The sequence below is a fragment of the Mytilus trossulus genome, chromosome 5, assembly GCF_036588685.1.
Source record: "Mytilus trossulus isolate FHL-02 chromosome 5, PNRI_Mtr1.1.1.hap1, whole genome shotgun sequence".
Taxonomy (NCBI): Eukaryota; Metazoa; Mollusca; class Bivalvia; order Mytilida; family Mytilidae; genus Mytilus; species Mytilus trossulus.
In genome coordinates this window covers 45822704-45849144 of record NC_086377.1, presented here as the reverse complement: position 1 = coordinate 45849144, position 26441 = coordinate 45822704, and the positions used below count along the sequence as shown (strand labels likewise).

Here is a 26441-nt window from a genome sequence, read left to right as displayed (position 1 = left end):
TTTCTTGTCATTTAGTCAGTTGTTATGACATTATCCCCTCTTAGATACGATCACGTAATTCCTGTGTTTGCCACTCTCTCTACGATTCCCCTCAATTGCTAAAAATGGTAGCACCGGAGCCATTCACTCCTGGCACACTTATAAAAGGCGTTCTCGACAATTTATTTGTATCTTATTCAAGATTGACCTCTACGTAAAAAGAGGAGAGGCGTTGTATTTGAAAGGATGTCATCAAATGAATTTGTTTTTACGTGAATTACCAGCAATGCCCATTATATATCCGTGGATGATACGATTATGTGTCGCGAATTCCACCGTCCTCTTAATCAATTGAAAACCTTGAAAGAGTCAAAAAAGAAATGCATCGGCCGGGAATCGAACCCGGGCCGCCCGCGTGGCAGGCGAGCATTCTACCACTGAACCACCGATGCTTATGACTACCTCATGTTAAACTTGATCATATAAGGACACATGTTACCTGATATGTATGGTATAAATGCATGTTAATATGATACTGAAATTGTCGGTAGAAACACGTACGGCACAAATACATTTGAAAAGAGGAAATCGGCGATAATTTAGATCTCATTTGTTCAGCTGCAGCATATCATTGAATATCAACTGGAGGTTGAAATATAATGACCAGAAAAAACGCTACTGTCGGCTTCGTGTATAATTTGAAACTTAAATATAAGCTTATACCCGCGTAGTTAAAAAAAAAATCGTGATCTTAAAGGGATAACTAACCTCAAGTCTTTCAAAGAAGACCTAATCGCAAAACGAAAAGTTCTGTAATTTGACATGATTTCTGTTGCGGTTTCCATGACAGACAACTAGAACTCGGTAAAGTCGACATATGGTACATGCTAATTTTCATACTCCATGTAATTATAAGCTAAATGCATAACTTCGCCCTTTACCAATTGTACGTTTCTGCATCTAATATTTACCGACTGGTCTAGTTTTGTGAGCTTTGAATACTATCCTGTCATTCTGTCAGCTAAATCACAGTTATCATATGTTGACACAATCATAAATGTATTAGGCTGGGTAAGGACTCTTTTATATATAGCTTAAATTAAGCAAGTTATACTAAGTCCGATGTGGTCTAGTGGTTAGGATTTCTGGTTTTCACCCAGACGGCCCGGGTTCGATTCCCGGCATCGGAGCTTTAATTTTTTGTGATTGGAGGAAACAAATGTCAAAAGTCACGAAAACGATATGCAGGATTCACATACTCATCAGAGCGAACAAATTGCAATTGTTCCTCGCAACGTATGTTATCTAGCAGTTTGCATCTGCCGCTGTTTTGTGCCTTAACATGATTAGGTCTTTAAATGACACTGACTGAAATGAGATGGGTAACCATCACACCTGCAAAAGAATGTACTTTAACAAATAATGACTTTATGTTTAAGAGTCATGTTTATGTTTTATGCATTTCTTGTCATTTAGTCAGTTGTTATGACATTATCCCCTCTTAGATACGATCACGTAATTCCTGTGTTTGCCACTCTCTCTACGATTCCCCTCAATTGCTAAAAATGGTAGCACCGGAGCCATTCACTCCTGGCACACTTATAAAAGGCGTTCTCGACAATTTATTTGTATCTTATTCAAGATTGACCTCTACGTAAAAAGAGGAGAGGCGTTGTATTTGAAAGGATGTCATCAAATGAATTTGTTTTTACGTGAATTACCAGCAATGCCCATTATATATCCGTGGATGATACGATTATGTGTCGCGAATTCCACCGTCCTCTTAATCAATTGAAAACCTTGAAAGAGTCAAAAAAGAAATGCATCGGCCGGGAATCGAACCCGGGCCGCCCGCGTGGCAGGCGAGCATTCTACCACTGAACCACCGATGCTTATGACTACCTCATGTTAAACTTGATCATATAAGGACACATGTTACCTGATATGTATGGTATAAATGCATGTTAATATGATACTGAAATTGTCGGTAGAAACACGTACGGCACAAATACATTTGAAAAGAGGAAATCGGCGATAATTTAGATCTCATTTGTTCAGCTGCAGCATATCATTGAATATCAACTGGAGGTTGAAATATAATGACCAGAAAAAACGCTACTGTCGGCTTCGTGTATAATTTGAAACTTAAATATAAGCTTATACCCGCGTAGTTAAAAAAAAAAATCGTGATCTTAAAGGGATAACTAACCTCAAGTCTTTCAAAGAAGACCTAATCGCAAAACGAAAAGTTCTGTAATTTGACATGATTTCTGTTGCGGTTTCCATGACAGACAACTAGAACTCGGTAAAGTCGACATATGGTACATGCTAATTTTCATACTCCATGTAATTATAAGCTAAATGCATAACTTCGCCCTTTACCAATTGTACGTTTCTGCATCTAATATTTACCGACTGGTCTAGTTTTGTGAGCTTTGAATACTATCCTGTCATTCTGTCAGCTAAATCACAGTTATCATATGTTGACACAATCATAAATGTATTAGGCTGGGTAAGGACTCTTTTATATATAGCTTAAATTAAGCAAGTTATACTAAGTCCGATGTGGTCTAGTGGTTAGGATTTCTGGTTTTCACCCAGACGGCCCGGGTTCGATTCCCGGCATCGGAGCTTTAATTTTTTGTGATTGGAGGAAACAAATGTCAAAAGTCACGAAAACGATATGCAGGATTCACATACTCATCAGAGCGAACAAATTGCAATTGTTCCTCGCAACGTATGTTATCTAGCAGTTTGCATCTGCCGCTGTTTTGTGCCTTAACATGATTAGGTCTTTAAATGACACTGACTGAAATGAGATGGGTAACCATCACACCTGCAAAAGAATGTACTTTAACAAATAATGACTTTATGTTTAAGAGTCATGTTTATGTTTTATGCATTTCTTGTCATTTAGTCAGTTGTTATGACATTATCCCCTCTTAGATACGATCACGTAATTCCTGTGTTTGCCACTCTCTCTACGATTCCCCTCAATTGCTAAAAATGGTAGCACCGGAGCCATTCACTCCTGGCACACTTATAAAAGGCGTTCTCGACAATTTATTTGTATCTTATTCAAGATTGACCTCTACGTAAAAAGAGGAGAGGCGTTGTATTTGAAAGGATGTCATCAAATGAATTTGTTTTTACGTGAATTACCAGCAATGCCCATTATATATCCGTGGATGATACGATTATGTGTCGCGAATTCCACCGTCCTCTTAATCAATTGAAAACCTTGAAAGAGTCAAAAAAGAAATGCATCGGCCGGGAATCGAACCCGGGCCGCCCGCGTGGCAGGCGAGCATTCTACCACTGAACCACCGATGCTTATGACTACCTCATGTTAAACTTGATCATATAAGGACACATGTTACCTGATATGTATGGTATAAATGCATGTTAATATGATACTGAAATTGTCGGTAGAAACACGTACGGCACAAATACATTTGAAAAGAGGAAATCGGCGATAATTTAGATCTCATTTGTTCAGCTGCAGCATATCATTGAATATCAACTGGAGGTTGAAATATAATGACCAGAAAAAACGCTACTGTCGGCTTCGTGTATAATTTGAAACTTAAATATAAGCTTATACCCGCGTAGTTAAAAAAAAAAATCGTGATCTTAAAGGGATAACTAACCTCAAGTCTTTCAAAGAAGACCTAATCGCAAAACGAAAAGTTCTGTAATTTGACATGATTTCTGTTGCGGTTTCCATGACAGACAACTAGAACTCGGTAAAGTCGACATATGGTACATGCTAATTTTCATACTCCATGTAATTATAAGCTAAATGCATAACTTCGCCCTTTACCAATTGTACGTTTCTGCATCTAATATTTACCGACTGGTCTAGTTTTGTGAGCTTTGAATACTATCCTGTCATTCTGTCAGCTAAATCACAGTTATCATATGTTGACACAATCATAAATGTATTAGGCTGGGTAAGGACTCTTTTATATATAGCTTAAATTAAGCAAGTTATACTAAGTCCGATGTGGTCTAGTGGTTAGGATTTCTGGTTTTCACCCAGACGGCCCGGGTTCGATTCCCGGCATCGGAGCTTTAATTTTTTGTGATTGGAGGAAACAAATGTCAAAAGTCACGAAAACGATATGCAGGATTCACATACTCATCAGAGCGAACAAATTGCAATTGTTCCTCGCAACGTATGTTATCTAGCAGTTTGCATCTGCCGCTGTTTTGTGCCTTAACATGATTAGGTCTTTAAATGACACTGACTGAAATGAGATGGGTAACCATCATACCTGCAAAAGAATGTACTTTAACAAATAATGACTTTATGTTTAAGAGTCATGTTTATGTTTTATGCATTTCTTGTCATTTAGTCAGTTGTTATGACATTATCCCCTCTTAGATACGATCACGTAATTCCTGTGTTTGCCACTCTCTCTACGATTCCCCTCAATTGCTAAAAATGGTAGCACCGGAGCCATTCACTCCTGGCACACTTATAAAAGGCGTTCTCGACAATTTATTTGTATCTTATTCAAGATTGACCTCTACGTAAAAAGAGGAGAGGCGTTGTATTTGAAAGGATGTCATCAAATGAATTTGTTTTTACGTGAATTACCAGCAATGCCCATTATATATCCGTGGATGATACGATTATGTGTCGCGAATTCCACCGTCCTCTTAATCAATTGAAAACCTTGAAAGAGTCAAAAAAGAAATGCATCGGCCGGGAATCGAACCCGGGCCGCCCGCGTGGCAGGCGAGCATTCTACCACTGAACCACCGATGCTTATGACTACCTCATGTTAAACTTGATCATATAAGGACACATGTTACCTGATATGTATGGTATAAATGCATGTTAATATGATACTGAAATTGTCGGTAGAAACACGTACGGCACAAATACATTTGAAAAGAGGAAATCGGCGATAATTTAGATCTCATTTGTTCAGCTGCAGCATATCATTGAATATCAACTGGAGGTTGAAATATAATGACCAGAAAAAACGCTACTGTCGGCTTCGTGTATAATTTGAAACTTAAATATAAGCTTATACCCGCGTAGTTAAAAAAAAAAATCGTGATCTTAAAGGGATAACTAACCTCAAGTCTTTCAAAGAAGACCTAATCGCAAAACGAAAAGTTCTGTAATTTGACATGATTTCTGTTGCGGTTTCCATGACAGACAACTAGAACTCGGTAAAGTCGACATATGGTACATGCTAATTTTCATACTCCATGTAATTATAAGCTAAATGCATAACTTCGCCCTTTACCAATTGTACGTTTCTGCATCTAATATTTACCGACTGGTCTAGTTTTGTGAGCTTTGAATACTATCCTGTCATTCTGTCAGCTAAATCACAGTTATCATATGTTGACACAATCATAAATGTATTAGGCTGGGTAAGGACTCTTTTATATATAGCTTAAATTAAGCAAGTTATACTAAGTCCGATGTGGTCTAGTGGTTAGGATTTCTGGTTTTCACCCAGACGGCCCGGGTTCGATTCCCGGCATCGGAGCTTTAATTTTTTGTGATTGGAGGAAACAAATGTCAAAAGTCACGAAAACGATATGCAGGATTCACATACTCATCAGAGCGAACAAATTGCAATTGTTCCTCGCAACGTATGTTATCTAGCAGTTTGCATCTGCCGCTGTTTTGTGCCTTAACATGATTAGGTCTTTAAATGACACTGACTGAAATGAGATGGGTAACCATCACACCTGCAAAAGAATGTACTTTAACAAATAATGACTTTATGTTTAAGAGTCATGTTTATGTTTTATGCATTTCTTGTCATTTAGTCAGTTGTTATGACATTATCCCCTCTTAGATACGATCACGTAATTCCTGTGTTTGCCACTCTCTCTACGATTCCCCTCAATTGCTAAAAATGGTAGCACCGGAGCCATTCACTCCTGGCACACTTATAAAAGGCGTTCTCGACAATTTATTTGTATCTTATTCAAGATTGACCTCTACGTAAAAAGAGGAGAGGCGTTGTATTTGAAAGGATGTCATCAAATGAATTTGTTTTTACGTGAATTACCAGCAATGCCCATTATATATCCGTGGATGATACGATTATGTGTCGCGAATTCCACCGTCCTCTTAATCAATTGAAAACCTTGAAAGAGTCAAAAAAGAAATGCATCGGCCGGGAATCGAACCCGGGCCGCCCGCGTGGCAGGCGAGCATTCTACCACTGAACCACCGATGCTTATGACTACCTCATGTTAAACTTGATCATATAAGGACACATGTTACCTGATATGTATGGTATAAATGCATGTTAATATGATACTGAAATTGTCGGTAGAAACACGTACGGCACAAATACATTTGAAAAGAGGAAATCGGCGATAATTTAGATCTCATTTGTTCAGCTGCAGCATATCATTGAATATCAACTGGAGGTTGAAATATAATGACCAGAAAAAACGCTACTGTCGGCTTCGTGTATAATTTGAAACTTAAATATAAGCTTATACCCGCGTAGTTAAAAAAAAAATCGTGATCTTAAAGGGATAACTAACCTCAAGTCTTTCAAAGAAGACCTAATCGCAAAACGAAAAGTTCTGTAATTTGACATGATTTCTGTTGCGGTTTCCATGACAGACAACTAGAACTCGGTAAAGTCGACATATGGTACATGCTAATTTTCATACTCCATGTAATTATAAGCTAAATGCATAACTTCGCCCTTTACCAATTGTACGTTTCTGCATCTAATATTTACCGACTGGTCTAGTTTTGTGAGCTTTGAATACTATCCTGTCATTCTGTCAGCTAAATCACAGTTATCATATGTTGACACAATCATAAATGTATTAGGCTGGGTAAGGACTCTTTTATATATAGCTTAAATTAAGCAAGTTATACTAAGTCCGATGTGGTCTAGTGGTTAGGATTTCTGGTTTTCACCCAGACGGCCCGGGTTCGATTCCCGGCATCGGAGCTTTAATTTTTTGTGATTGGAGGAAACAAATGTCAAAAGTCACGAAAACGATATGCAGGATTCACATACTCATCAGAGCGAACAAATTGCAATTGTTCCTCGCAACGTATGTTATCTAGCAGTTTGCATCTGCCGCTGTTTTGTGCCTTAACATGATTAGGTCTTTAAATGACACTGACTGAAATGAGATGGGTAACCATCACACCTGCAAAAGAATGTACTTTAACAAATAATGACTTTATGTTTAAGAGTCATGTTTATGTTTTATGCATTTCTTGTCATTTAGTCAGTTGTTATGACATTATCCCCTCTTAGATACGATCACGTAATTCCTGTGTTTGCCACTCTCTCTACGATTCCCCTCAATTGCTAAAAATGGTAGCACCGGAGCCATTCACTCCTGGCACACTTATAAAAGGCGTTCTCGACAATTTATTTGTATCTTATTCAAGATTGACCTCTACGTAAAAAGAGGAGAGGCGTTGTATTTGAAAGGATGTCATCAAATGAATTTGTTTTTACGTGAATTACCAGCAATGCCCATTATATATCCGTGGATGATACGATTATGTGTCGCGAATTCCACCGTCCTCTTAATCAATTGAAAACCTTGAAAGAGTCAAAAAAGAAATGCATCGGCCGGGAATCGAACCCGGGCCGCCCGCGTGGCAGGCGAGCATTCTACCACTGAACCACCGATGCTTATGACTACCTCATGTTAAACTTGATCATATAAGGACACATGTTACCTGATATGTATGGTATAAATGCATGTTAATATGATACTGAAATTGTCGGTAGAAACACGTACGGCACAAATACATTTGAAAAGAGGAAATCGGCGATAATTTAGATCTCATTTGTTCAGCTGCAGCATATCATTGAATATCAACTGGAGGTTGAAATATAATGACCAGAAAAAACGCTACTGTCGGCTTCGTGTATAATTTGAAACTTAAATATAAGCTTATACCCGCGTAGTTAAAAAAAAAAATCGTGATCTTAAAGGGATAACTAACCTCAAGTCTTTCAAAGAAGACCTAATCGCAAAACGAAAAGTTCTGTAATTTGACATGATTTCTGTTGCGGTTTCCATGACAGACAACTAGAACTCGGTAAAGTCGACATATGGTACATGCTAATTTTCATACTCCATGTAATTATAAGCTAAATGCATAACTTCGCCCTTTACCAATTGTACGTTTCTGCATCTAATATTTACCGACTGGTCTAGTTTTGTGAGCTTTGAATACTATCCTGTCATTCTGTCAGCTAAATCACAGTTATCATATGTTGACACAATCATAAATGTATTAGGCTGGGTAAGGACTCTTTTATATATAGCTTAAATTAAGCAAGTTATACTAAGTCCGATGTGGTCTAGTGGTTAGGATTTCTGGTTTTCACCCAGACGGCCCGGGTTCGATTCCCGGCATCGGAGCTTTAATTTTTTGTGATTGGAGGAAACAAATGTCAAAAGTCACGAAAACGATATGCAGGATTCACATACTCATCAGAGCGAACAAATTGCAATTGTTCCTCGCAACGTATGTTATCTAGCAGTTTGCATCTGCCGCTGTTTTGTGCCTTAACATGATTAGGTCTTTAAATGACACTGACTGAAATGAGATGGGTAACCATCACACCTGCAAAAGAATGTACTTTAACAAATAATGACTTTATGTTTAAGAGTCATGTTTATGTTTTATGCATTTCTTGTCATTTAGTCAGTTGTTATGACATTATCCCCTCTTAGATACGATCACGTAATTCCTGTGTTTGCCACTCTCTCTACGATTCCCCTCAATTGCTAAAAATGGTAGCACCGGAGCCATTCACTCCTGGCACACTTATAAAAGGCGTTCTCGACAATTTATTTGTATCTTATTCAAGATTGACCTCTACGTAAAAAGAGGAGAGGCGTTGTATTTGAAAGGATGTCATCAAATGAATTTGTTTTTACGTGAATTACCAGCAATGCCCATTATATATCCGTGGATGATACGATTATGTGTCGCGAATTCCACCGTCCTCTTAATCAATTGAAAACCTTGAAAGAGTCAAAAAAGAAATGCATCGGCCGGGAATCGAACCCGGGCCGCCCGCGTGGCAGGCGAGCATTCTACCACTGAGCCACCGATGCTTATGACTACCTCATGTTAAACTTGATCATATAAGGACACATGTTACCTGATATGTATGGTATAAATGCATGTTAATATGATACTGAAATTGTCGGTAGAAACACGTACGGCACAAATACATTTGAAAAGAGGAAATCGGCGATAATTTAGATCTCATTTGTTCAGCTGCAGCATATCATTGAATATCAACTGGAGGTTGAAATATAATGACCAGAAAAAACGCTACTGTCGGCTTCGTGTATAATTTGAAACTTAAATATAAGCTTATACCCGCGTAGTTAAAAAAAAAAATCGTGATCTTAAAGGGATAACTAACCTCAAGTCTTTCAAAGAAGACCTAATCGCAAAACGAAAAGTTCTGTAATTTGACATGATTTCTGTTGCGGTTTCCATGACAGACAACTAGAACTCGGTAAAGTCGACATATGGTACATGCTAATTTTCATACTCCATGTAATTATAAGCTAAATGCATAACTTCGCCCTTTACCAATTGTACGTTTCTGCATCTAATATTTACCGACTGGTCTAGTTTTGTGAGCTTTGAATACTATCCTGTCATTCTGTCAGCTAAATCACAGTTATCATATGTTGACACAATCATAAATGTATTAGGCTGGGTAAGGACTCTTTTATATATAGCTTAAATTAAGCAAGTTATACTAAGTCCGATGTGGTCTAGTGGTTAGGATTTCTGGTTTTCACCCAGACGGCCCGGGTTCGATTCCCGGCATCGGAGCTTTAATTTTTTGTGATTGGAGGAAACAAATGTCAAAAGTCACGAAAACGATATGCAGGATTCACATACTCATCAGAGCGAACAAATTGCAATTGTTCCTCGCAACGTATGTTATCTAGCAGTTTGCATCTGCCGCTGTTTTGTGCCTTAACATGATTAGGTCTTTAAATGACACTGACTGAAATGAGATGGGTAACCATCACACCTGCAAAAGAATGTACTTTAACAAATAATGACTTTATGTTTAAGAGTCATGTTTATGTTTTATGCATTTCTTGTCATTTAGTCAGTTGTTATGACATTATCCCCTCTTAGATACGATCACGTAATTCCTGTGTTTGCCACTCTCTCTACGATTCCCCTCAATTGCTAAAAATGGTAGCACCGGAGCCATTCACTCCTGGCACACTTATAAAAGGCGTTCTCGACAATTTATTTGTATCTTATTCAAGATTGACCTCTACGTAAAAAGAGGAGAGGCGTTGTATTTGAAAGGATGTCATCAAATGAATTTGTTTTTACGTGAATTACCAGCAATGCCCATTATATATCCGTGGATGATACGATTATGTGTCGCGAATTCCACCGTCCTCTTAATCAATTGAAAACCTTGAAAGAGTCAAAAAAGAAATGCATCGGCCGGGAATCGAACCCGGGCCGCCCGCGTGGCAGGCGAGCATTCTACCACTGAACCACCGATGCTTATGACTACCTCATGTTAAACTTGATCATATAAGGACACATGTTACCTGATATGTATGGTATAAATGCATGTTAATATGATACTGAAATTGTCGGTAGAAACACGTACGGCACAAATACATTTGAAAAGAGGAAATCGGCGATAATTTAGATCTCATTTGTTCAGCTGCAGCATATCATTGAATATCAACTGGAGGTTGAAATATAATGACCAGAAAAAACGCTACTGTCGGCTTCGTGTATAATTTGAAACTTAAATATAAGCTTATACCCGCGTAGTTAAAAAAAAAAATCGTGATCTTAAAGGGATAACTAACCTCAAGTCTTTCAAAGAAGACCTAATCGCAAAACGAAAAGTTCTGTAATTTGACATGATTTCTGTTGCGGTTTCCATGACAGACAACTAGAACTCGGTAAAGTCGACATATGGTACATGCTAATTTTCATACTCCATGTAATTATAAGCTAAATGCATAACTTCGCCCTTTACCAATTGTACGTTTCTGCATCTAATATTTACCGACTGGTCTAGTTTTGTGAGCTTTGAATACTATCCTGTCATTCTGTCAGCTAAATCACAGTTATCATATGTTGACACAATCATAAATGTATTAGGCTGGGTAAGGACTCTTTTATATATAGCTTAAATTAAGCAAGTTATACTAAGTCCGATGTGGTCTAGTGGTTAGGATTTCTGGTTTTCACCCAGACGGCCCGGGTTCGATTCCCGGCATCGGAGCTTTAATTTTTTGTGATTGGAGGAAACAAATGTCAAAAGTCACGAAAACGATATGCAGGATTCACATACTCATCAGAGCGAACAAATTGCAATTGTTCCTCGCAACGTATGTTATCTAGCAGTTTGCATCTGCCGCTGTTTTGTGCCTTAACATGATTAGGTCTTTAAATGACACTGACTGAAATGAGATGGGTAACCATCACACCTGCAAAAGAATGTACTTTAACAAATAATGACTTTATGTTTAAGAGTCATGTTTATGTTTTATGCATTTCTTGTCATTTAGTCAGTTGTTATGACATTATCCCCTCTTAGATACGATCACGTAATTCCTGTGTTTGCCACTCTCTCTACGATTCCCCTCAATTGCTAAAAATGGTAGCACCGGAGCCATTCACTCCTGGCACACTTATAAAAGGCGTTCTCGACAATTTATTTGTATCTTATTCAAGATTGACCTCTACGTAAAAAGAGGAGAGGCGTTGTATTTGAAAGGATGTCATCAAATGAATTTGTTTTTACGTGAATTACCAGCAATGCCCATTATATATCCGTGGATGATACGATTATGTGTCGCGAATTCCACCGTCCTCTTAATCAATTGAAAACCTTGAAAGAGTCAAAAAAGAAATGCATCGGCCGGGAATCGAACCCGGGCCGCCCGCGTGGCAGGCGAGCATTCTACCACTGAACCACCGATGCTTATGACTACCTCATGTTAAACTTGATCATATAAGGACACATGTTACCTGATATGTATGGTATAAATGCATACATGTTAATATGATACTGAAATTGTCGGTAGAAACACGTACGGCACAAATACATTTGAAAAGAGGAAATCGGCGATAATTTAGATCTCATTTGTTCAGCTGCAGCATATCATTGAATATCAACTGGAGGTTGAAATATAATGACCAGAAAAAACGCTACTGTCGGCTTCGTGTATAATTTGAAACTTAAATATAAGCTTATACCCGCGTAGTTAAAAAAAAAAATCGTGATCTTAAAGGGATAACTAACCTCAAGTCTTTCAAAGAAGACCTAATCGCAAAACGAAAAGTTCTGTAATTTGACATGATTTCTGTTGTGGTTTCCATGACAGACAACTAGAACTCGGTAAAGTCGACATATGGTACATGCTAATTTTCATACTCCATGTAATTATAAGCTAAATGCATAACTTCGCCCTTTACCAATTGTACGTTTCTGCATCTAATATTTACCGACTGGTCTAGTTTTGTGAGCTTTGAATACTATCCTGTCATTCTGTTACATGGTATGTATGATAGATGGCATGTTTATTATTCAACATTGTCGGTACAACGTGTAGAAACACGAAAAACATGTCTGACAAGAGACAAACGATGTGCATTTGGTACTTACTCAATTGCCAATCTGCGACATAATCTCGTGATTCAAATGCTATGCTTAGTGTATATGCCGTCGGTTTCGCGTCAGTAATCAGTTAATTGAAACCGCTTCACAATGGAAATCTAGATGTAAAAAGGGGGAGTGGTTGACTAATCCATTTCGGTAAATGAACATTAATTACGGCCACTGTAATAAAGTATTTAGTGTTGGCGATTTTGCCGACAAACTACCTGCATGTACATTACCATTGCATTATTTCTTTATTTTTTTAAGATCGAACGAAATACACTTTCAGAACATTACTGCTATATGTTTGTGTAAGAAAGGTAGACAGGGTTAGCTTTGAAAAGATTTACTTTGATGCAGACTCACACCTATCATATGTTGACACAAACATGGTTTAAGCACAGTGATCAAACAGTCGATACCTGCTTATATGTAGCTTAAATTAAGCTTGTTATAGTAAGTCCGATGTGGTCTAGTGGTTAGGATTTCTGGTTTTCACCCAGACGGCCCGGGTTCGATTCCCGGCATCGGAGCTTTAGTTTTTGATCATCTTTATCACATTACTGTTGTTGTAATACATGTCATGAGGAAAGAAAAAGTTACAGATGAGAAGTGTATTTAGTTTAGACTTTTCCGACTTTCAACTGACATGATAGGAAATAGTTACATCATTTGATATTCCTACATTTGTAAAAGGAAATTGATCATGAATGTTGTAACCTATCCCCACAATTAATTTCAAACAACTGTCCATTATTGTTAAGTATTGAAACTATAAAACTGTGCTATCCTCACTCTACATTGCCAGTTGGTACTTTAGAAAGTGACAAAGATAAGAAAAAAGAAATGCATCGGCCGGGAATCGAACCCGGGCCGCCCGCGTGGCAGGCGAGCATTCTACCACTGAACCACCGATGCTTATAACACAGTATGTCTAACTAGATCATATAAGGACAGTACATGATTACCACGTGTTACATGGTATGTATGATAGATGGCATGTTTATTATTCAACATTGTCGGTACAACGTGTAGAAACACGAAAAACATGTCTGACAAGAGACAAACGATGTGCATTTGGTACTTACTCAATTGCCAATCTGCGACATAATCTCGTGATTCAAATGCTATGCTTAGTGTATATGCCGTCGGTTTCGCGTCAGTAATCAGTTAATTGAAACCGCTTCACAATGGAAATCTAGATGTAAAAAGGGGGAGTGGTTGACTAATCCATTTCGGTAAATGAACATTAATTACGGCCACTGTAATAAAGTATTTAGTGTTGGCGATTTTGCCGACAAACTACCTGCATGTACATTACCATTGCATTATTTCTTTATTTTTTTAAGATCGAACGAAATACACTTTCAGAACATTACTGCTATATGTTTGTGTAAGAAAGGTAGACAGGGTTAGCTTTGAAAAGATTTACTTTGATGCAGACTCACACCTATTATATGTTGAGACAAACATGGTTTAAGCACAGTGATCAAACAGTCGATACCTGCTTATATGTAGCTTAAATTAAGCTTGTTATAGTAAGTCCGATGTGGTCTAGTGGTTAGGATTTCTGGTTTTCACCCAGACGGCCCGGGTTCGATTCCCGGCATCGGAGCTTTAGTTTTTGATCATCTTTATCACATTACTGTTGTTGTAATACATGTCATGAGGAAAGAAAAAGTTAAAGATGAGAAGTGTATTTAGTTTAGACTTTTCCGACTTTCAACTGACATGATAGGAAATAGTTACATCATTTGATATTCCTACATTTGTAAAAGGAAATTGATCATGAATGTTGTAACCTATCCCCACAATTAATTTCAAACAACTGTCCATTATTGTTAAGTATTGAAACTATAAAACTGTGCTATCCTCACTCTACATTGCCAGTTGGTACTTTAGAAAGTGACAAAGATAAGAAAAAAGAAATGCATCGGCCGGGAATCGAACCCGGGCCGCCCGCGTGGCAGGCGAGCATTCTACCACTGAACCACCGATGCTTATAACACAGTATGTCTAACTAGATCATATAAGGACAGTACATGATTACCACGTGTTACATGGTATGTATGATAGATGGCATGTTTATTATTCAACATTGTCGGTACAACGTGTAGAAACACGAAAAACATGTCTGACAAGAGACAAACGATGTGCATTTGGTACTTACTCAATTGCCAATCTGCGACATAATCTCGTGATTCAAATGCTATGCTTAGTGTATATGCCGTCGGTTTCGCGTCAGTAATCAGTTAATTGAAACCGCTTCACAATGGAAATCTAGATGTAAAAAGGGGGAGTGGTTGACTAATCCATTTCGGTAAATGAACATTAATTACGGCCACTGTAATAAAGTATTTAGTGTTGGCGATTTTGCCGACAAACTACCTGCATGTACATTACCATTGCATTATTTCTTTATTTTTTTAAGATCGAACGAAATACACTTTCAGAACATTACTGCTATATGTTTGTGTAAGAAAGGTAGACAGGGTTAGCTTTGAAAAGATTTACTTTGATGCAGACTCACACCTATCATATGTTGACACAAACATGGTTTAAGCACAGTGATCAAACAGTCGATACCTGCTTATATGTAGCTTAAATTAAGCTTGTTATAGTAAGTCCGATGTGGTCTAGTGGTTAGGATTTCTGGTTTTCACCCAGACGGCCCGGGTTCGATTCCCGGCATCGGAGCTTTAGTTTTTGATCATCTTTATCACATTACTGTTGTTGTAATACATGTCATGAGGAAAGAAAAAGTTACAGATGAGAAGTGTATTTAGTTTAGACTTTTCCGACTTTCAACTGACATGATAGGAAATAGTTACATCATTTGATATTCCTACATTTGTAAAAGGAAATTTTCAAAAAGACTGTAGTAGTTGTTTGAATGTTGTAACCTATCCCCACAATTAATTTCAAACAACTGTCCATTATTGTTAAGTATTGAAACTATAAAACTGTGCTATCCTCACTCTACATTGCCAGTTGGTACTTTAGAAAGTGACAAAGATAAGAAAAAAGAAATGCATCGGCCGGGAATCGAACCCGGGCCGCCCGCGTGGCAGGCGAGCATTCTACCACTGAACCACCGATGCTTATAACACAGTATGTCTAACTAGATCATATAAGGACAGTACATGATTACCACGTGTTACATGGTATGTATGATAGATGGCATGTTTATTATTCAACATTGTCGGTACAACGTGTAGAAACACGAAAAACATGTCTGACAAGAGACAAACGATGTGCATTTGGTACTTACTCAATTGCCAATCTGCGACATAATCTCGTGATTCAAATGCTATGCTTAGTGTATATGCCGTCGGTTTCGCGTCAGTAATCAGTTAATTGAAACCGCTTCACAATGGAAATCTAGATGTAAAAAGGGGGAGTGGTTGACTAATCCATTTCGGTAAATGAACATTAATTACGGCCACTGTAATAAAGTATTTAGTGTTGGCGATTTTGCCGACAAACTACCTGCATGTACATTACCATTGCATTATTTCTTTATTTTTTTAAGATCGAACGAAATACACTTTCAGAACATTACTGCTATATGTTTGTGTAAGAAAGGTAGACAGGGTTAGCTTTGAAAAGATTTACTTTGATGCAGACTCACACCTATCATATGTTGACACAAACATGGTTTAAGCACAGTGATCAAACAGTCGATACCTGCTTATATGTAGCTTAAATTAAGCTTGTTATAGTAAGTCCGATGTGGTCTAGTGGTTAGGATTTCTGGTTTTCACCCAGACGGCCCGGGTTCGATTCCCGGCATCGGAGCTTTAGTTTTTGATCATCTTTATCACATTACTGTTGTTGTAATACATGTCATGAGGAAAGAAAAAGTTACAGATGAGAAGTGTATTTAGTTTAGACTTTTCCGACTTTCAACTGACATGATAGGAAATAGTTACATCATTTGATATTCCTACATTTGTAAAAGGAAATTTTCAAAAAGACTGTAGTAGTTGTTTGAATGTTGTAACCTATCCCCACAATTAATTTCAAACAACTGTCCATTATTGTTAAGTATTGAAACTATAAAACTGTGCTATCCTCACTCTACATTGCCAGTTGGTACTTTAGAAAGTGACAAAGATAAGAAAAAAGAAATGCATCGGCCGGGAATCGAACCCGGGCCGCCCGCGTGGCAGGCGAGCATTCTACCACTGAACCACCGATGCTTATAACACAGTATGTCTAACTAGATCATATAAGGACAGTACATGATTACCACGTGTTACATGGTATGTATGATAGATGGCATGTTTATTATTCAACATTGTCGGTACAACGTGTAGAAACACGAAAAACATGTCTGACAAGAGACAAACGATGTGCATTTGGTACTTACTCAATTGCCAATCTGCGACATAATCTCGTGATTCAAATGCTATGCTTAGTGTATATGCCGTCGGTTTCGCGTCAGTAATCAGTTAATTGAAACCGCTTCACAATGGAAATCTAGATGTAAAAAGGGGGAGTGGTTGACTAATCCATTTCGGTAAATGAACATTAATTACGGCCACTGTAATAAAGTATTTAGTGTTGGCGATTTTGCCGACAAACTACCTGCATGTACATTACCATTGCATTATTTCTTTATTTTTTTAAGATCGAACGAAATACACTTTCAGAACATTACTGCTATATGTTTGTGTAAGAAAGGTAGACAGGGTTAGCTTTGAAAAGATTTACTTTGATGCAGACTCACACCTATCATATGTTGACACAAACATGGTTTAAGCACAGTGATCAAACAGTCGATACCTGCTTATATGTAGCTTAAATTAAGCTTGTTATAGTAAGTCCGATGTGGTCTAGTGGTTAGGATTTCTGGTTTTCACCCAGACGGCCCGGGTTCGATTCCCGGCATCGGAGCTTTAGTTTTTGATCATCTTTATCACATTACTGTTGTTGTAATACATGTCATGAGGAAAGAAAAAGTTACAGATGAGAAGTGTATTTAGTTTAGACTTTTCCGACTTTCAACTGACATGATAGGAAATAGTTACATCATTTGATATTCCTACATTTGTAAAAGGAAATTTTCAAAAAGACTGTAGTAGTTGTTTGAATGTTGTAACCTATCCCCACAATTAATTTCAAACAACTGTCCATTATTGTTAAGTATTGAAACTATAAAACTGTGCTATCCTCACTCTACATTGCCAGTTGGTACTTTAGAAAGTGACAAAGATAAGAAAAAAGAAATGCATCGGCCGGGAATCGAACCCGGGCCGCCCGCGTGGCAGGCGAGCATTCTACCACTGAACCACCGATGCTTATAACACAGTATGTCTAACTAGATCATATAAGGACAGTACATGATTACCACGTGTTACATGGTATGTATGATAGATGGCATGTTTATTATTCAACATTGTCGGTACAACGTGTAGAAACACGAAAAACATGTCTGACAAGAGACAAACGATGTGCATTTGGTACTTACTCAATTGCCAATCTGCGACATAATCTCGTGATTCAAATGCTATGCTTAGTGTATATGCCGTCGGTTTCGCGTCAGTAATCAGTTAATTGAAACCGCTTCACAATGGAAATCTAGATGTAAAAAGGGGGAGTGGTTGACTAATCCATTTCGGTAAATGAACATTAATTACGGCCACTGTAATAAAGTATTTAGTGTTGGCGATTTTGCCGACAAACTACCTGCATGTACATTACCATTGCATTATTTCTTTATTTTTTTAAGATCGAACGAAATACACTTTCAGAACATTACTGCTATATGTTTGTGTAAGAAAGGTAGACAGGGTTAGCTTTGAAAAGATTTACTTTGATGCAGACTCACACCTATCATATGTTGACACAAACATGGTTTAAGCACAGTGATCAAACAGTCGATACCTGCTTATATGTAGCTTAAATTAAGCTTGTTATAGTAAGTCCGATGTGGTCTAGTGGTTAGGATTTCTGGTTTTCACCCAGACGGCCCGGGTTCGATTCCCGGCATCGGAGCTTTAGTTTTTGATCATCTTTATCACATTACTGTTGTTGTAAAACATGTCATGAGGAAAGAAAAAGTTACAGATGAGAAGTGTATTTAGTTTAGACTTTTCCGACTTTCAACTGACATGATAGGAAATAGTTACATCATTTGATATTCCTACATTTGTAAAAGGAAATTGATCATGAATGTTGTAACCTATCCCCACAATTAATTTCAAACAACTGTCCATTATTGTTAAGTATTGAAACTATAAAACTGTGCTATCCTCACTCTACATTGCCAGTTGGTACTTTAGAAAGTGACAAAGATAAGAAAAAAGAAATGCATCGGCCGGGAATCGAACCCGGGCCGCCCGCGTGGCAGGCGAGCATTCTACCACTGAACCACCGATGCTTATAACACAGTATGTCTAACTAGATCATATAAGGACAGTACATGATTACCACGTGTTACATGGTATGTATGATAGATGGCATGTTTATTATTCAACATTGTCGGTACAACGTGTAGAAACACGAAAAACATGTCTGACAAGAGACAAACGATGTGCATTTGGTACTTACTCAATTGCCAATCTGCGACATAATCTCGTGATTCAAATGCTATGCTTAGTGTATATGCCGTCGGTTTCGCGTCAGTAATCAGTTAATTGAAACCGCTTCACAATGGAAATCTAGATGTAAAAAGGGGGAGTGGTTGACTAATCCATTTCGGTAAATGAACATTAATTACGGCCACTGTAATAAAGTATTTAGTGTTGGCGATTTTGCCGACAAACTACCTGCATGTACATTACCATTGCATTATTTCTTTATTTTTTTAAGATCGAACGAAATACACTTTCAGAACATTACTGCTATATGTTTGTGTAAGAAAGGTAGACAGGGTTAGCTTTGAAAAGATTTACTTTGATGCAGACTCACACCTATCATATGTTGACACAAACATGGTTTAAGCACAGTGATCAAACAGTCGATACCTGCTTATATGTAGCTTAAATTAAGCTTGTTATAGTAAGTCCGATGTGGTCTAGTGGTTAGGATTTCTGGTTTTCACCCAGACGGCCCGGGTTCGATTCCCGGCATCGGAGCTTTAGTTTTTGATCATCTTTATCACATTACTGTTGTTGTAATACATGTCATGAGGAAAGAAAAAGTTACAGATGAGAAGTGTATTTAGTTTAGACTTTTCCGACTTTCAACTGACATGATAGGAAATAGTTACATCATTTGATATTCCTACATTTGTAAAAGGAAATTATATGATGTTTGATTTTAATAAAGATAAAAAAAAAAAAAAGGATTTCTGGTTTTCACCCAGACGGCCCGGGTTCGATTCCCGGCATCGGAGCTTTAGTTTTTGATCATCTTTATCACATTACTGTTGTTGTAATACATGTCATGAGGAAAGAAAAAGTTACAGATGAGAAGTGTATTTAGTTTAGACTTTTCCGACTTTCAACTGACATGATAGGAAATAGTTACATCATTTGATATTCCTACATTTGTAAAAGGAAATTTTCAAAAAGACTGTAGTAGTTGTTTGAATGTTGTAACCTATCCCCACAATTAATTTCAAACAACTGTCCATTATTGTTAAGTATTGAAACTATAAAACTGTGCTATCCTCACTCTACATTGCCAGTTGGTACTTTAGAAAGTGACAAAGATAAGAAAAAAGAAATGCATCGGCCGGGAATCGAACCCGGGCCGCCCGCGTGGCAGGCGAGCATTCTACCACTGAACCACCGATGCTTATAACACAGTATGTCTAACTAGATCATATAAGGACAGTACATGATTACCACGTGTTACATGGTATGTATGATAGATGGCATGTTTATTATTCAACATTGTCGGTACAACGTGTAGAAACACGAAAAACATGTCTGACAAGAGACAAACGATGTGCATTTGGTACTTACTCAATTGCCAATCTGCGACATAATCTCGTGATTCAAATGCTATGCTTAGTGTATATGCCGTCGGTTTCGCGTCAGTAATCAGTTAATTGAAACCGCTTCACAATGGAAATCTAGATGTAAAAAGGGGGAGTGGTTGACTAATCCATTTCGGTAAATGAACATTAATTACGGCCACTGTAATAAAGTATTTAGTGTTGGCGATTTTGCCGACAAACTACCTGCATGTACATTACCATTGCATTATTTCTTTATTTTTTTAAGATCGAACGAAATACACTTTCAGAACATTACTGCTATATGTTTGTGTAAGAAAGGTAGACAGGGTTAGCTTTGAAAAGATTTACTTTGATGCAGACTCACACCTATCATATGTTGACACAAACATGGTTTAAGCACAGTGATCAAACAGTCGATACCTGCTTATATGTAGCTTAAATTAAGCTTGTTATAGTAAGTCCGATGTGGTCTAGTGGTTAGGATTTCTGGTTTTCACCCAGACGGCCCGGGTTCGATTCCCGGCATCGGAGCTTTAGTTTTTGATCATCTTTATCACATTACTGTTGTTGTAATACATGTCATGAGGAAAGAAAAAGTTACAGATGAGAAGTGTATTTAGTTTAGACTTTTCCGACTTTCAACTGACATGATAGGAAATAGTTACATCATTTGATATTCCTACATTTGTAAAAGGAAATTATATGATGTTTGATTTTAATAAAGATAAAAAAAAAAAAAAGGATTTCTGGTTTTCACCCAGACGGCCCGGGTTCGATTCCCGGCATCGGAGCTTTAGTTTTTGATCATCTTTATCACATTACTGTTGTTGTAATACATGTCATGAGGAAAGAAAAAGTTACAGATGAGAAGTGTATTTAGTTTAGACTTTTCCGACTTTCAACTGACATGATAGGAAATAGTTACATCATTTGATATTCCTACATTTGTAAAAGGAAATTTTCAAAAAGACTGTAGTAGTTGTTTGAATGTTGTAACCTATCCCCACAATTAATTTCAAACAACTGTCCATTATTGTTAAGTATTGAAACTATAAAACTGTGCTATCCTCACTCTACATTGCCAGTTGGTACTTTAGAAAGTGACAAAGATAAGAAAAAAGAAATGCATCGGCCGGGAATCGAACCCGGGCCGCCCGCGTGGCAGGCGAGCATTCTACCACTGAACCACCGATGCTTATAACACAGTATGTCTAACTAGATCATATAAGGACAGTACATGATTACCACGTGTTACATGGTATGTATGATAGATGGCATGTTTATTATTCAACATTGTCGGTACAACGTGTAGAAACACGAAAAACATGTCTGACAAGAGACAAACGATGTGCATTTGGTACTTACTCAATTGCCAATCTGCGACATAATCTCGTGATTCAAATGCTATGCTTAGTGTATATGCCGTCGGTTTCGCGTCAGTAATCAGTTAATTGAAACCGCTTCACAATGGAAATCTAGATGTAAAAAGGGGGAGTGGTTGACTAATCCATTTCGGTAAATGAACATTAATTACGGCCACTGTAATAAAGTATTTAGTGTTGGCGATTTTGCCGACAAACTACCTGCATGTACATTACCATTGCATTATTTCTTTATTTTTTTAAGATCGAACGAAATACACTTTCAGAACATTACTGCTATATGCTTGTGTAAGAAAGGTAGACAGGGTTAGCTTTGAAAAGATTTACTTTGATGCAGACTCACACCTATCATATGTTGACACAAACATGGTTTAAGCACAGTGATCAAACAGTCGATACCTGCTTATATGTAGCTTAAATTAAGCTTGTTATAGTAAGTCCGATGTGGTCTAGTGGTTAGGATTTCTGGTTTTCACCCAGACGGCCCGGGTTCGATTCCCGGCATCGGAGCTTTAGTTTTTGATCATCTTTATCACATTACTGTTGTTGTAATACATGTCATGAGGAAAGAAAAAGTTACAGATGAGAAGTGTATTTAGTTTAGACTTTTCCGACTTTCAACTGACATGATAGGAAATAGTTACATCATTTGATATTCCTACATTTGTAAAAGGAAATTTTCAAAAAGACTGTAGTAGTTGTTTGAATGTTGTAACCTATCCCCACAATTAATTTCAAACAACTGTCCATTATTGTTAAGTATTGAAACTATAAAACTGTGCTATCCTCACTCTACATTGCCAGTTGGTACTTTAGAAAGTGACAAAGATAAGAAAAAAGAAATGCATCGGCCGGGAATCGAACCCGGGCCGCCCGCGTGGCAGGCGAGCATTCTACCACTGAACCACCGATGCTTATAACACAGTATGTCTAACTAGATCATATAAGGACAGTACATGATTACCACGTGTTACATGGTATGTATGATAGATGGCATGTTTATTATTCAACATTGTCGGTACAACGTGTAGAAACACGAAAAACATGTCTGACAAGAGACAAACGATGTGCATTTGGTACTTACTCAATTGCCAATCTGCGACATAATCTCGTGATTCAAATGCTATGCTTAGTGTATATGCCGTCGGTTTCGCGTCAGTAATCAGTTAATTGAAACCGCTTCACAATGGAAATCTAGATGTAAAAAGGGGGAGTGGTTGACTAATCCATTTCGGTAAATGAACATTAATTACGGCCACTGTAATAAAGTATTTAGTGTTGGCGATTTTGCCGACAAACTACCTGCATGTACATTACCATTGCATTATTTCTTTATTTTTTTAAGATCGAACGAAATACACTTTCAGAACATTACTGCTATATGTTTGTGTAAGAAAGGTAGACAGGGTTAGCTTTGAAAAGATTTACTTTGATGCAGACTCACACCTATCATATGTTGACACAAACATGGTTTAAGCACAGTGATCAAACAGTCGATACCTGCTTATATGTAGCTTAAATTAAGCTTGTTATAGTAAGTCCGATGTGGTCTAGTGGTTAGGATTTCTGGTTTTCACCCAGACGGCCCGGGTTCGATTCCCGGCATCGGAGCTTTAGTTTTTGATCATCTTTATCACATTACTGTTGTTGTAAAACATGTCATGAGGAAAGAAAAAGTTACAGATGAGAAGTGTATTTAGTTTAGACTTTTCCGACTTTCAACTGACATGATAGGAAATAGTTACATCATTTGATATTCCTACATTTGTAAAAGGAAATTGATCATGAATGTTGTAACCTATCCCCACAATTAATTTCAAACAACTGTCCATTATTGTTAAGTATTGAAACTATAAAACTGTGCTATCCTCACTCTACATTGCCAGTTGGTACTTTAGAAAGTGACAAAGATAAGAAAAAAGAAATGCATCGGCCGGGAATCGAACCCGGGCCGCCCGCGTGGCAGGCGAGCATTCTACCACTGAACCACCGATGCTTATAACACAGTATGTCTAACTAGATCATATAAGGACAGTACATGATTACCACGTGTTACATGGTATGTATGATAGATGGCATGTTTATTATTCAACATTGTCGGTACAACGTGTAGAAACACGAAAAACATGTCTGACAAGAGACAAACGATGTGCATTTGGTACTTACTCAATTGCCAATCTGCGACATAATCTCGTGATTCAAATGCTATGCTTAGTGTATATGCCGTCGGTTTCGCGTCAGTAATCAGTTAATTGAAACCGCTTCACAATGGAAATCTAGATGTAAAAAGGGGGAGTGGTTGACTAATCCATTTCGGTAAATGAACATTAATTACGGCCACTGTAATAAAGTATTTAGTGTTGGCGATTTTGCCGACAAACTACCTGCATGTACATTACCATGATTGCATTATTTCTTTATTTTTTTAAGATCGAACGAAATACACTTTCAGAACATTACTGCTATATGTTTGTGTAAGAAAGGTAGACAGGGTTAGCTTTGAAAAGATTTACTTTGATGAATGAATGAATGAATGAATGAATGAATGAATGAATGAATGAATGAATCTTTATTTCCTCCATGTATATGAAGATTTTGCATACAAACAGAAATTAATAATTATTTACACAATAAACAAAATATCATACATTTCGAGATAAATACCCAATGAAAAAAAAAACCAAAAAAAAAAAAAACAACATCCATATTTAGATAAACACACAATTCATATAATGACATATTCTTGTATACACAACAAAAACACAATGTTTTTCAATCAAAGTCTATTCAAAATTCAAAATTAAATCGGTTTTCAAATAATACATGTCTGAATTTCTTAAACATGGGGTAAACATGTTTTGCTATGTAATACATCATTCTAGACCAATCTATAGGATCGAGATCGTATACTATATCATTAACAGATCCTAGTAGTACTTCAAGAAGGTCATCGTCGTCTAAATTGAAAATGTCCACAGATTTTTGAATGGGAAGTTCATCTACAATTTTATAAAACATAACATTTCTCTCTGTCAATAGAACATGACACTCCATTATTAAATGTTTAACGATATCGAAAGATTGTTTGTTACATAGAGTACATGTAGCTTTCTTAATGGCTGCCGATCCTAAAGCCACAAGTACTAGCAGTTCGAGTTTTGCATTGGGATATAAAACTGTCAACCGAATTAATCTATGTTCACAGAGGGTAGGATGAATTTTGGAATACCTTTTGAGTTCGTTTCTATTTTCTAAATTACTTTTCCATATGTTCTCTTCATAAATTTCAATAGACTGACGGACAATTTTCGACCACAGCACTTTTTCTGGTATGTAATCCTCATTTACATAGGTTTCAAGGAAAGAAAATAGATCGTATTTAACAAGAGTTGTAATAAGATTATAGGTTATAGAGTGTTCGGCATTTTCATCCAGAATAAATTGACTAATGCACATGTTGAATATTTTTTTATGAGTTGTGGTAGATTTACTCCTACATAATCGCCCAAAAAATAAAAGTTTGAATTTGTCAATTACAGCTTCCAATGACCATAAACCAAGGTTGCTTATAGTTGAGTCCGTTGGTGAATATTTGTCCATACACTGTATATATCGCGCAGCATATCGTTGTGTTCTTTCTAAAAGTTCTATTTCAGAATTTGAGAGTTGTCCCCATACTTCGCAAGAGTACAATGCTGTAGGCAGAACAAAACGCTTCCATATTAACGTGTTTGTAATCGGTGTAAGGCCTTTCGGGTTAACTCCAGCACTATACAATGAGTGTAGATTTTTCTTTAACTTCTTAGTCGCATTTTTTGTCCTTTCAAACGTTTTGTTATTGTTAGTTATCAATGTACCAGCATAAATTGTATCAGTTTTACACGCTATTTTTGTATTTCCAAGCTTAATGTCAATATCTGTATTATTATTAAAAGCCAAGACACAACTTTTTGTTCCGTTATATTTAAGTCTCCATTTACAAGCATAAGTTTGTACACAGTCAAGAAGACCTTGTAGACCTTTTGGCGAAGCACTAAGAAGGGTTGTGTCGTCCGCAAGAAGAATGGCAGGAATGTTCAAATAACCAATTCGTATTCCACAGTTTGTCGAAATCAGCTGTAATATTAAGTCATTTATATATAAGGAGAATAGCCAAGATGAGAGTACTCTCCCTTGCCCTACACCCTGCGAAATGGAGAAATTGTCACTAGTGAGTCCATTATATTGCACATGTGCACTAGCAGATTTGTAAGACATAAAAAGTATGTTCCATAATTTACCAGTTACACCGATTTCTTTCAATTTCAGAAAAAGTCCGTCGTGCCAGATCTTATCAAACGCTTTCTCGTTATCTAGAAAACCAACATAAAGTTTAGATTTACTTTTCATAAACACGTTAATACATTCTTTGAGTGTGTATAAAGCGGGGATAGAACCATGTTCAGGAACAAATCCAAACTGTAAAGGATCAGGAAAAGTCTTATCAAGTGCAGTAAGCATTTTATTTATTCG

General features: G+C 37.2%; 36 non-coding genes across 36 annotated transcripts; 18 read left to right on the top strand and 18 right to left on the bottom strand.

The window, feature by feature from the left end:
- Nucleotides 1–360: 360 nt before the first annotated feature.
- On the bottom strand, nucleotides 361–431 carry Trnag-gcc (transfer RNA glycine (anticodon GCC)). The gene has a single exon. It is a non-coding gene; the product is annotated as a tRNA-Gly (tRNA).
- Nucleotides 432–1097: 666 nt separating this feature from the next.
- On the top strand, nucleotides 1098–1169 carry Trnae-uuc (transfer RNA glutamic acid (anticodon UUC)). Its single transcript has one exon. It is a non-coding gene; the product is annotated as a tRNA-Glu (tRNA).
- A 631-nt stretch (nucleotides 1170–1800) lies between these two features.
- Nucleotides 1801–1871, bottom strand: Trnag-gcc (transfer RNA glycine (anticodon GCC)). The gene has a single exon. It is a non-coding gene; the product is annotated as a tRNA-Gly (tRNA).
- Nucleotides 1872–2538: 667 nt separating this feature from the next.
- Nucleotides 2539–2610, top strand: Trnae-uuc (transfer RNA glutamic acid (anticodon UUC)). Its single transcript has one exon. It is a non-coding gene; the product is annotated as a tRNA-Glu (tRNA).
- Nucleotides 2611–3241: 631 nt separating this feature from the next.
- On the bottom strand, nucleotides 3242–3312 carry Trnag-gcc (transfer RNA glycine (anticodon GCC)). The gene has a single exon. It is a non-coding gene; the product is annotated as a tRNA-Gly (tRNA).
- A 667-nt stretch (nucleotides 3313–3979) lies between these two features.
- Trnae-uuc (transfer RNA glutamic acid (anticodon UUC)) lies at nucleotides 3980–4051 on the top strand. Its single transcript has one exon. It is a non-coding gene; the product is annotated as a tRNA-Glu (tRNA).
- Nucleotides 4052–4682: 631 nt separating this feature from the next.
- On the bottom strand, nucleotides 4683–4753 carry Trnag-gcc (transfer RNA glycine (anticodon GCC)). Its single transcript has one exon. It is a non-coding gene; the product is annotated as a tRNA-Gly (tRNA).
- A 667-nt stretch (nucleotides 4754–5420) lies between these two features.
- Nucleotides 5421–5492, top strand: Trnae-uuc (transfer RNA glutamic acid (anticodon UUC)). Its single transcript has one exon. It is a non-coding gene; the product is annotated as a tRNA-Glu (tRNA).
- A 631-nt stretch (nucleotides 5493–6123) lies between these two features.
- On the bottom strand, nucleotides 6124–6194 carry Trnag-gcc (transfer RNA glycine (anticodon GCC)). Its single transcript has one exon. It is a non-coding gene; the product is annotated as a tRNA-Gly (tRNA).
- Nucleotides 6195–6860: 666 nt separating this feature from the next.
- Trnae-uuc (transfer RNA glutamic acid (anticodon UUC)) lies at nucleotides 6861–6932 on the top strand. The gene has a single exon. It is a non-coding gene; the product is annotated as a tRNA-Glu (tRNA).
- A 631-nt stretch (nucleotides 6933–7563) lies between these two features.
- On the bottom strand, nucleotides 7564–7634 carry Trnag-gcc (transfer RNA glycine (anticodon GCC)). The gene has a single exon. It is a non-coding gene; the product is annotated as a tRNA-Gly (tRNA).
- Nucleotides 7635–8301: 667 nt separating this feature from the next.
- Nucleotides 8302–8373, top strand: Trnae-uuc (transfer RNA glutamic acid (anticodon UUC)). Its single transcript has one exon. It is a non-coding gene; the product is annotated as a tRNA-Glu (tRNA).
- Nucleotides 8374–9742: 1369 nt separating this feature from the next.
- Nucleotides 9743–9814, top strand: Trnae-uuc (transfer RNA glutamic acid (anticodon UUC)). Its single transcript has one exon. It is a non-coding gene; the product is annotated as a tRNA-Glu (tRNA).
- Nucleotides 9815–10445: 631 nt separating this feature from the next.
- Nucleotides 10446–10516, bottom strand: Trnag-gcc (transfer RNA glycine (anticodon GCC)). Its single transcript has one exon. It is a non-coding gene; the product is annotated as a tRNA-Gly (tRNA).
- A 667-nt stretch (nucleotides 10517–11183) lies between these two features.
- Trnae-uuc (transfer RNA glutamic acid (anticodon UUC)) lies at nucleotides 11184–11255 on the top strand. Its single transcript has one exon. It is a non-coding gene; the product is annotated as a tRNA-Glu (tRNA).
- A 631-nt stretch (nucleotides 11256–11886) lies between these two features.
- Trnag-gcc (transfer RNA glycine (anticodon GCC)) lies at nucleotides 11887–11957 on the bottom strand. Its single transcript has one exon. It is a non-coding gene; the product is annotated as a tRNA-Gly (tRNA).
- Nucleotides 11958–13096: 1139 nt separating this feature from the next.
- Trnae-uuc (transfer RNA glutamic acid (anticodon UUC)) lies at nucleotides 13097–13168 on the top strand. Its single transcript has one exon. It is a non-coding gene; the product is annotated as a tRNA-Glu (tRNA).
- Nucleotides 13169–13482: 314 nt separating this feature from the next.
- Nucleotides 13483–13553, bottom strand: Trnag-gcc (transfer RNA glycine (anticodon GCC)). Its single transcript has one exon. It is a non-coding gene; the product is annotated as a tRNA-Gly (tRNA).
- Nucleotides 13554–14178: 625 nt separating this feature from the next.
- On the top strand, nucleotides 14179–14250 carry Trnae-uuc (transfer RNA glutamic acid (anticodon UUC)). Its single transcript has one exon. It is a non-coding gene; the product is annotated as a tRNA-Glu (tRNA).
- A 314-nt stretch (nucleotides 14251–14564) lies between these two features.
- Trnag-gcc (transfer RNA glycine (anticodon GCC)) lies at nucleotides 14565–14635 on the bottom strand. Its single transcript has one exon. It is a non-coding gene; the product is annotated as a tRNA-Gly (tRNA).
- Nucleotides 14636–15260: 625 nt separating this feature from the next.
- On the top strand, nucleotides 15261–15332 carry Trnae-uuc (transfer RNA glutamic acid (anticodon UUC)). The gene has a single exon. It is a non-coding gene; the product is annotated as a tRNA-Glu (tRNA).
- Nucleotides 15333–15665: 333 nt separating this feature from the next.
- Nucleotides 15666–15736, bottom strand: Trnag-gcc (transfer RNA glycine (anticodon GCC)). The gene has a single exon. It is a non-coding gene; the product is annotated as a tRNA-Gly (tRNA).
- A 625-nt stretch (nucleotides 15737–16361) lies between these two features.
- On the top strand, nucleotides 16362–16433 carry Trnae-uuc (transfer RNA glutamic acid (anticodon UUC)). The gene has a single exon. It is a non-coding gene; the product is annotated as a tRNA-Glu (tRNA).
- A 333-nt stretch (nucleotides 16434–16766) lies between these two features.
- Nucleotides 16767–16837, bottom strand: Trnag-gcc (transfer RNA glycine (anticodon GCC)). Its single transcript has one exon. It is a non-coding gene; the product is annotated as a tRNA-Gly (tRNA).
- A 625-nt stretch (nucleotides 16838–17462) lies between these two features.
- Trnae-uuc (transfer RNA glutamic acid (anticodon UUC)) lies at nucleotides 17463–17534 on the top strand. The gene has a single exon. It is a non-coding gene; the product is annotated as a tRNA-Glu (tRNA).
- A 333-nt stretch (nucleotides 17535–17867) lies between these two features.
- On the bottom strand, nucleotides 17868–17938 carry Trnag-gcc (transfer RNA glycine (anticodon GCC)). The gene has a single exon. It is a non-coding gene; the product is annotated as a tRNA-Gly (tRNA).
- A 625-nt stretch (nucleotides 17939–18563) lies between these two features.
- Trnae-uuc (transfer RNA glutamic acid (anticodon UUC)) lies at nucleotides 18564–18635 on the top strand. The gene has a single exon. It is a non-coding gene; the product is annotated as a tRNA-Glu (tRNA).
- A 314-nt stretch (nucleotides 18636–18949) lies between these two features.
- On the bottom strand, nucleotides 18950–19020 carry Trnag-gcc (transfer RNA glycine (anticodon GCC)). Its single transcript has one exon. It is a non-coding gene; the product is annotated as a tRNA-Gly (tRNA).
- Nucleotides 19021–19645: 625 nt separating this feature from the next.
- On the top strand, nucleotides 19646–19717 carry Trnae-uuc (transfer RNA glutamic acid (anticodon UUC)). Its single transcript has one exon. It is a non-coding gene; the product is annotated as a tRNA-Glu (tRNA).
- Nucleotides 19718–20310: 593 nt separating this feature from the next.
- On the bottom strand, nucleotides 20311–20381 carry Trnag-gcc (transfer RNA glycine (anticodon GCC)). Its single transcript has one exon. It is a non-coding gene; the product is annotated as a tRNA-Gly (tRNA).
- A 625-nt stretch (nucleotides 20382–21006) lies between these two features.
- Trnae-uuc (transfer RNA glutamic acid (anticodon UUC)) lies at nucleotides 21007–21078 on the top strand. Its single transcript has one exon. It is a non-coding gene; the product is annotated as a tRNA-Glu (tRNA).
- Nucleotides 21079–21671: 593 nt separating this feature from the next.
- Nucleotides 21672–21742, bottom strand: Trnag-gcc (transfer RNA glycine (anticodon GCC)). Its single transcript has one exon. It is a non-coding gene; the product is annotated as a tRNA-Gly (tRNA).
- A 625-nt stretch (nucleotides 21743–22367) lies between these two features.
- Nucleotides 22368–22439, top strand: Trnae-uuc (transfer RNA glutamic acid (anticodon UUC)). The gene has a single exon. It is a non-coding gene; the product is annotated as a tRNA-Glu (tRNA).
- A 333-nt stretch (nucleotides 22440–22772) lies between these two features.
- Nucleotides 22773–22843, bottom strand: Trnag-gcc (transfer RNA glycine (anticodon GCC)). Its single transcript has one exon. It is a non-coding gene; the product is annotated as a tRNA-Gly (tRNA).
- Nucleotides 22844–23468: 625 nt separating this feature from the next.
- On the top strand, nucleotides 23469–23540 carry Trnae-uuc (transfer RNA glutamic acid (anticodon UUC)). Its single transcript has one exon. It is a non-coding gene; the product is annotated as a tRNA-Glu (tRNA).
- A 314-nt stretch (nucleotides 23541–23854) lies between these two features.
- Trnag-gcc (transfer RNA glycine (anticodon GCC)) lies at nucleotides 23855–23925 on the bottom strand. The gene has a single exon. It is a non-coding gene; the product is annotated as a tRNA-Gly (tRNA).
- Nucleotides 23926–26441: the final 2516 nt, after the last annotated feature.